Genomic DNA, 8359 nt, shown 5'->3' with positions numbered 1-8359 from the left:
TTCTTCTGTGAACATTTATGCCCCCTTGTTATTACATTCCTGCGAATATTAGAATTAAGGAAATACTCTATTAAGTGAACTTCCCATTTATTGAGAAAATCCTTATTTTTACTTGTGGTCCCATCATCCTCCCTTTCTTCCAAAGGATTTGTTCTCGAATTCGAAGTTCTTGTAACCACCTCCTACAAAGACAAAGAAGATAAAGAATGAGTTGAGTAATTTGTTGTACACTAGGGTACACCTTGGTTTTAGTGCACAAGATAACACTTTTTTGCTTCTTTTTAGGGTTTACTCTCCCTTTCTTATCTGTCAGTAAATTCATCATAGGATTTTTTGAGCTTAATTAGTTTTTGTATACCTTTTTTTAGGATAGTGGCATGAGAACATGGGTTAAACTATTTAGCTGCAGGGAATATTAATTCTTACCTCTATCATTGTAAGGACTAGAAAAAAAAAATAATAAAATAAATAAATTTCTAATAGGTAGGAAACGACGTCGTTTTAAAGAGGGGAAAAACGACGTCGTTTTGAAAGAAAAAAAACGACGTCGTTTTGGGATGAAGGAAAACGACATCGTTTTGGGTAGGCTAGTAGGGTATAAAGGGAGGTCGGGAAAGGGAGAAGAGAAAGGAAAAAAAAGAGAAAAAAGAGAGAAAAGGAGGGAAAGAAGGGAGCGGAGAAGAAGAAGGGAAGGAAAGTTCCAGAAGGAGAGAGGAGAGAGTCGGAGCGGAGGGGAGCGAGAAGGGAGAGGGAAGGAGGCCGTGGACAGACGACGCGACCGGCAGGAAGAAGGAAGATGGAAACGGGAGGTACGGTGAAAATTTGAGTTGTTTGGTGTGGTGTGTGTGTGGTGAGTTTTTGTTGCAGGCTGCGGAGTCGATAATGGTGCGACGGAGTTGAGCGGTGAAGGTAGGCCGTAAAGCGTGGGGTTATTCCGCACGCTCGCGGAGGAGACCGGGGGAGGAAATGAAAGTATGGCGGTGTTGGAGGCGTGCGGGGAGCCGTGGGGAAAGATGGGGGTGGTGCGGGTAGAACAGAGTGTGGAAGATGTGAGAGGACAATCTAGGGAGCGCGGGTGGGGAAAAAACCCGAGATGACAGAAAGAGGTGTGTGCGTTGTGTGTGCGTGGGTGGGGGCGTGGAGGGAGTCGTTAATAGGAGGCGACGTATTTCCCCGAAGTGCACGGTGGTAAGGGCATGTGCATGGAGTGAGACGATGCAAGCTAAGAGGTTAACCGCCCTAGTTAGGCAAAAGTGTAGAGGAAACGGGAGGAGGCAGAAGGATAGGGGAGGTGGTACGTAAGGGGCAGTAGGAGAGGTAAGGGGGCTGGAAGGTACAGTAGAGAGGACTAGGAATCAGGATTTGAGGGGGTTCGGATGAGAGAAGAGGGGTAATATGAACAGTAGGGGTTAGTAAGTTAGAGAAGGGGGGGGGGGGGGGGGGGGCGGCGAATAGTGCAGAGCACTTGGGATTAGCATGGTGTAAGGGTAGATGGGAGCGTGCAGTTTGGGATGGGAGATTTGGAGCATGTTGGTGGGGGTGGTGTGCGCCGCCGATGTTGGTGGTGTGAGGAGGTGATATGTGTGTGTGTGTGTGTGTGGCCTAACAAGGTCGAGAGGTGTAGGAGAGTGTATGAGTCACCGGTGTTGGTGACGGGAGGTGGAAATGCTTGTGTGTGTGCGTGGCCCAACGAGGTCGAGAGGTGGAGGAGTGAGTATGAGTCGCCGATGTTGGTGACACGAGATGATGGTATTTGTGTGTGTGTGTGGCCTCTTTAGGTCGAGAGGTGGAGGAGTGAGTATGAGTCGCCGATGTTGGTGACGCGAGATGATGGTACTTGTGTGTGTGCGTGGCCTATTTAGGTCGAGAGGTGGAGGAGTAGATATGAGTCGCCGATATTGGTGACGTGGAATGAAGGTGCTTGTGTGTGTGTGTGGCCTCATGAGGTCGGGCGATGGGGGAGAGAGTATGAGTTGCCGATGTTGGTGACGTGAGCTAATGGATGGTTGTTGGGTGGGTGTGGTTGCTTGGCCGTACTATTTCCTTGGGGTAGGACCTTGATGATTAGTGTAGGGGGGGGGGGGGTTATGAGTTATTTTGGGTTGGGTAGGATAAATGCATATAGACATTTCTGAAAATTCTTGTCACTGCATACTGCACTTACAACTTGATTTTTATCATATTGAGTTATGTGAACTCACTTCTCATCATTCACAGGTGGAGTAAGAACGGAGTCGGGATCCGAGCGGCTGGTAACGGAGCCCCGTCAGTAGTGCCATAGGGCACAAGTTTTGTTTGTGATTTAAAGTAGTTTTGAAAGGGTGTCTTAGTTTGGGTATTGAACTTCTAGAAAGGTTTGATAATGTGTTACTATGTGTTGTAAAGGTGGAGATGTATGTACAATTGATTTGGAGCAATGAATGTGGACAAGTTTCTCTTATGCATGGTTAGAATGATATGGAATTTGTGTGTTGAGTCGTATGAGTGCTTTATCTTATACCATTAGAAGGAAAAAAAGAAAAAAACGGGGTGTTACAGTTATGTGTGTGTGTGTGGCCTAGCAAGGTCGAGAGGTGTAGGAGAGTATATGAGTCACCGGTGTTGGTGACGGGAGGTGGAAATGCTTGTGTGTGTTCGTGGCCCAACGAGGTCGAGAGCTGGAGGAGTGAGTATGAGTCGCCGATGTTGGTGACGCAAGATGATGGTATTTATGTGTGTGTGTTGGCTCTTTAGGTCGAGAGGTGGAGGAGTGAGTATGAGTCGCCGATGTTGGTGATGCGAGATGATGGTACTTGTGTGTGTGCGTGGCCTATTTAGGTCGAGAGGTGGAGGAGTGGATATGAGTCACCGATATTAGTGACGTGGAATGAAGGTGCTTGTGTGTGTGTGTGGCCTCATGAGGTCGGGCGATGGGGGAGAGAGTATGAGTCGCCGATGTTGGTGACGTGAGCTAATCGATGGTTGTTGGGTGGGTGTGGTTGCTTGGCTGTACTGTTTCCTTGGGGTAGGACCTTGATGATTAGTGTAGGGAGGGGGGTTATGAGTTATTTTGGGTTGGGTAGGATAAATGCATATAGACATTTCTGAAAATTCTTGTCACTGCATACTGCACTTACAACTTGATTTTTATCGTATTGAGTTATGTGAACTCACTTCTCATCATTCACAGGTGGAGTAAGAACGGAGTCGGGATCCGAGCGGCTGGTAACGGAGCCCCGTCGGTAGTGCCATAGGGCACAAGTTTTGTTTGTGATTTAAAGTAGTTTTGAAAGGGTGTCTTAGTTTGGGTATTGAACTTCTAGAAATGTTTGATAATGTGTTACTATGTGTTGTAGAGGTGGAGATGTATGTACAATTGATTTGGAGCAATGAATGTGGACAAGTTTCTCTTATGCATGGTTGGGATGATATGGGATTTGTGTGTTGAATCGTATGAGTGCTTTATCTTATACCATTAGAAGGAAAAAAAGAAAAAAATGGGGTGTTACAGTTGGTATCAGAGCAAAACTAAGTATACCTACTAACTGGTATAACTATCCTGCAGGTGGATCAAGGGAGGTGACGAAGAAATGACGGGGCCGACCCCGTCGCGGAGCTGTCCCGGGGTTGCGGACTCACCGGAGGTTCCGCAACGAACACCAGGGTGTCCCCAGGTACCACTCCCAGCATTTCACGGGCCGCCCCCGTATCATGCAGTGCCCCCTCCCACACAATCGAGGCCCGCGCCTGGCCCAGCGGTAAACCAGACGGGACTGCCTGGCGTACAACAGGAAGACTTCAATCGACTTTGCAGAGTGGTTGAGAGTCTGGCCACGGTGATCAGAGATAGAGAACTACGGCTATAGGCAGCCTCGGTCCCACAACCGGGGGTTCACCAGGGTGTGGTGGATACCAGCAATATTGAGAAATATCGAAGGTTAAACCCTCCTGCTTTCAATGGGGGTACTGATCCATTGGTGGCGGAAGACTGGATAAAGGAGACCGAAAAATTATTCGAAGTGATCACCGTGACCACCGAACAGAAGGTGCAACTGGCCACATTCATGTTTAGAGGGTCCGCCGAGCGTTGGTGGAAATTAAAAAGGAGAGCTCTAGTTCCCCCAGTCACTTGGGAAGTATTCCTGGAAGCCTTCAATGCAGAATATTTCCCGAATTTCTTGAGGCAATGAAAGGAAACAGAGTTTGTCGAACTGAGACAAGGAAGATTGTCAGTGGTGGAATATGCTGAGAGGTACATAGATTTGGGGCGGTTCGCGCCCAAGGTGATGATGAATGAGACCAAGAAGGCCCGCAGGTTCGAAAAAGGATTACGGTCAGAACTGTATCGTCAAGTGGCTGTGTTTGCATTACCCTCATATCAGATGGTGTTAGAAAAGGCACAGTTAGTGGAAGCACTGTATAAAGAACAAGTTGAGAACAGTAAAGGGGAGTCCAGTTACAGACGTCCACCACCCCCCTCCGGCCAAACAGAGAAAAGGCAGAGGATAGCACCGGATTTTGCCCCAAGTCATCAGGTATCCCGGAGTAAACCAAATTGCACCCAATGCGGTAGAAATCACAGGGATCGACCATGTATGAGCGGCGGTCGAGGCTGTTATCGGTGCGGAAACACTCAACATTTTGTGCGTGATTACCCGTTGCCGAAGGAGCCGGGTAAACCGTGGGTTCAAGGACGGGTGTTCGCCATCACAGCGCCAGAGGCGGCCGCCACTTCCGAAATAATACAAGGTATACTTTACATTTCAGATATTCCTGCTAAAGTACTAATTGACCCTGGTGCCACATATTCATTTGTATCGCCTATGTTTGCATCTATGTTAGTCATATCTACGCCAACTAATGGCCCTTTATGTACTGATATAATGTTTAATTCCTGTGGGGTAGATGTAGAGGGGAGGAAGTTAAAAGTAGATATGATTTTGTTAGACATTAAGGATTTTGATGTAATACTGGGAATGGATTGGCTTGCGGCCCAACATGCCCATGTAGACTGTTTCCGTAAGAGGGTAGTGTTTAAGATACCTAACGAAGAACCTTTTTCTGTATAGAAAGAAAAATCTCAATGAATGAATGAGTGTTATATTAAAATATGCTAGCGGGAATATGTATATGGATTACAATTTTGTCTACGTCTTGATAGGTAACAAGGATAAGAGACTTGCACTCCAAGAGATACCAGTGGTAAGAGATTTTCCAGACGTTTTCCCATACGACCTTCCGGGATTACCACCCAATAGAGAGGTCGAATTCACCATCGAACTCCAGCCCGGCACCCAACCAATCTCCAAAGTTCCATACAGGATGGCGAGATCAGAACTAATGGAGTTAAGTAGACAGTTACAAGAGTTACTGGATAAAAAATTTATAAGGCCGAGCGTATCACCATGGGGAGCCCCAGTATTGTTTGTTAAGAAGAAGGATGGAACTATGCGAATGTGTATTGATTATAGAGACCTGAATCAAGTGACAATAAAGAATAAGTATCCGTTACCTAGGATCGACGATTTATTTGATCAACTGCAAGGGGCACAAGTGTTTTCAAAAATAGATTTGCGTTCGGGGTATCATCAGCTACGGGTAAGAGCCGAAGACATTGCTAAGACAGCATTCCGCACCAGGTATGGTCACTATGAATTTTTAGTGATGCCTTTTGGACTAACGAATGGTCCTGCATTGTTTATGGATTTGATGAATCGGGTGTTTCGACCCCTGCTGGATCGCTACGTCATTGTCTTCATAGATGACATATTAATTAACTCAAGAGATTTGGGAGAACATGCAGAACATCTGACTACGGTGCTGGGGATGCTTCGAAAAGCTAAACTGTATGCAAAACTTAGTAAGTGCGAGTTCTGGTTGGATCAAATTACCTTCTTGGGACATATTGTGTCGAGAGATGGGGTATCAGTAGACTCAATGAAAATAGAAGCAGTACTATGGTGGGAAAGACCAAAGACTGTCACAGAGATCAGGAGTTTTCTGGGTTTAGCAGGATATTACCGTCGGTTTGTGCGGGGGTTTTCTAGTATTGCAGCACCTCTTACCAAACTGACAAAGAAGAATGTGAAGTTCGAATGGGATGAAAAGTGTGAGAGTAGCTTTCAGGAATTGAAACATAGACTGACTACTATGCCAATATTGGCCATCCCATCGGGAGAGGGTAATTTTGCAGTGTATAGCGATGCATCTCATGTTGGGTTAAGCTGTGTATTAATGCAACAAGGGAAGGTTATAGCGTATGGGTCACACACGAAAAGAACTATCCGACACACGATTTGGAACTAGCTACAGTGGTCTATGCTTTAAAACTGTGGCGACATTACTTATACAGGGAAACATTTAAAATTTACACAGATCACAAAAGTTTACAGTACTTGTTCACACAGCGGGAATTGAATATGCGACAGAGGAGATGGATGGATTTGTTGAAATATTTTGATTGCAGAACTAAGTACCACCCTGGACGGGGAAACATCGTGGCAGATGCGCTCAACCGTAAGAGTACTGGGATGTTATCTCATTTGATGGTGTCTGAGTGGTGTATATGGGAAGCCATGCAACGATTGGATATTCAAGAGGGGGACACTGGCAGATATGTGGCTAGTTTGAGGGCACAACCTACTTTGGTTCAGAAAATAAGAGAGGGACAATTGGGGGACACTGAAATACAGAGGATCCGGGAGGGAGTGGAACAGGGTACAGTAGGAGATTTTGGGGTGGGGAACGATGGGATACTCAGATTTCAAACCAGAATGTGCGTTCCCAGTGATTGTACACTCCGAGAAGAGATACTCAGTGAGGCTCATGACACCAAACTTGCTATACACCCGGGAAGTACTAAGATGTACAAAAATTTACATAAGAGCTTCTAGTGGAGGGGCATGAAGAGGGATGTGGCCGAGTATGTGTCAAAGTGTTTGATATGCCAACAAGTCAAGGCAGAACACCAGCGGCCTAGGGGTTTGTTACAACCCCTACCTATACCCGAGTGGAAGTGGGAACATGTCTCTATGGATTTTGTGACCGGGTTGCCAGGTAACCGTAAGAAACATGATAGTATTTGGGTGCTGGTGGATTGTCTAACTAAATCTTCCCATTTCTTGGCAATGAAAGTGACCGATCCAATGGAACGGTTAGCGAGACTGTATATCAGAGAGGTAGTGAGATTACACGGCATTCCTGTGACAATTGTCTTCGACCTGGATTCCCGATTTACTTCCAGATTTTGGAGAGGGTTGCAACAGGCTTTAGGTACTAAATTGAGCTTTAGCACAACTTTTCACCCACAAACGGACGGACAAACGGAGAGGACGATACAAGTGTTGGAGGATATGTTGAGAGCCTGTGTCATCGACACGGGAGGAGATTGGGAAGACATACTACCCTTAATAGAATTTACATACAATAATAGTTATCACACCAGCATCGGCATGACTCCTTATGAAGCTCTATATGTCCGACCCTGTAGGTCGCCGGTGTGTTGGAGTGAGGTGGGGGAAAGACAGTTGTTGGGGCCGGAGATGGTAGAGGAAACCACGGCTAAGGTGCGGATGATACGACAGAATTTACAAGCTGCTCAGAGTAGACAGAAGGGGTACGCAGACAATCGTAGGAGAGAGTTAAGCTTTGAGGTAAGGGATCATGTGTTCCTGAAAGTTTCTCCCATGAAAGGTTTATTGAGGTTTGGAAAGAAAGGGAAATTAAGTCCCCGGTTCATAGGACCGTTTGAGATTTTGGAGAAGGTGGGGGTGGTTACGTATAGGGTAGCGCTTCCTCCTCGGTACAGTGGGGTTCACAACGTATTTCACATATCACTACTATGGAAATACCGTCCGGATCCCAATCACATTCTAAAGTATGAATCGTTGCCATTGGAGAAGGACTTGTCTTATGAGGAGGAGCCAATCCGAGTTCTCGAACGACAAGAAAGGAAGTTGAGGAGCAGAGTGATACCTATGGTGAAGATACAGTGGAGACATCATGCCAAGGAAGAGGCAACCTGGGAACGGGAAGACGAAATGAGACGAAATTATCCGGAATTGTTTGGAGGTAAGGTAACAAAATTTGAGGGACCAAATTTTCTTTGTAGGGGGGGAGTGTATGTAAGGACTAGAAACAAAAAATAATAATAATAAAAATAAAAATAAATAAATAAATAAATTTCTAATAGGTAGGAAACGACGTCGTTTTGAAAGAAAAAAAAACGACGTCGTTTTGGGATGAAGGAAAACGACGTCGTTTTGGGTAGGCTAGTAGGGTATAAAGGGAGGTCGGGAAAGGGAGAAGAAAAAGGAAAAAAAAGAGAAAAAAGAGATAAAAGGAAGGAAAGAAGGGAGCAGAGAAGAAGAAGGGAAGGAAA

General features: G+C 45.8%; 1 pseudogene; it reads left to right on the top strand.

Annotated features, from left to right (window-relative positions):
- Positions 1-974: 974 nt before the first annotated feature.
- On the top strand, positions 975-6872 carry LOC148266263 (uncharacterized; annotated as a pseudogene).
- The last annotated feature ends 1487 nt before the right edge of the window (positions 6873-8359 follow it).

Source organism: Carica papaya, chromosome 4 (genome assembly GCF_054855325.1).
Source record: "Carica papaya isolate Zhongbai chromosome 4, ASM5485532v1, whole genome shotgun sequence".
NCBI lineage: Eukaryota > Viridiplantae > Streptophyta > Magnoliopsida > Brassicales > Caricaceae > Carica > Carica papaya.
Note: the sequence above shows the minus strand (reverse complement) of the source record. Positions and strands in the feature narration are given on the sequence as shown.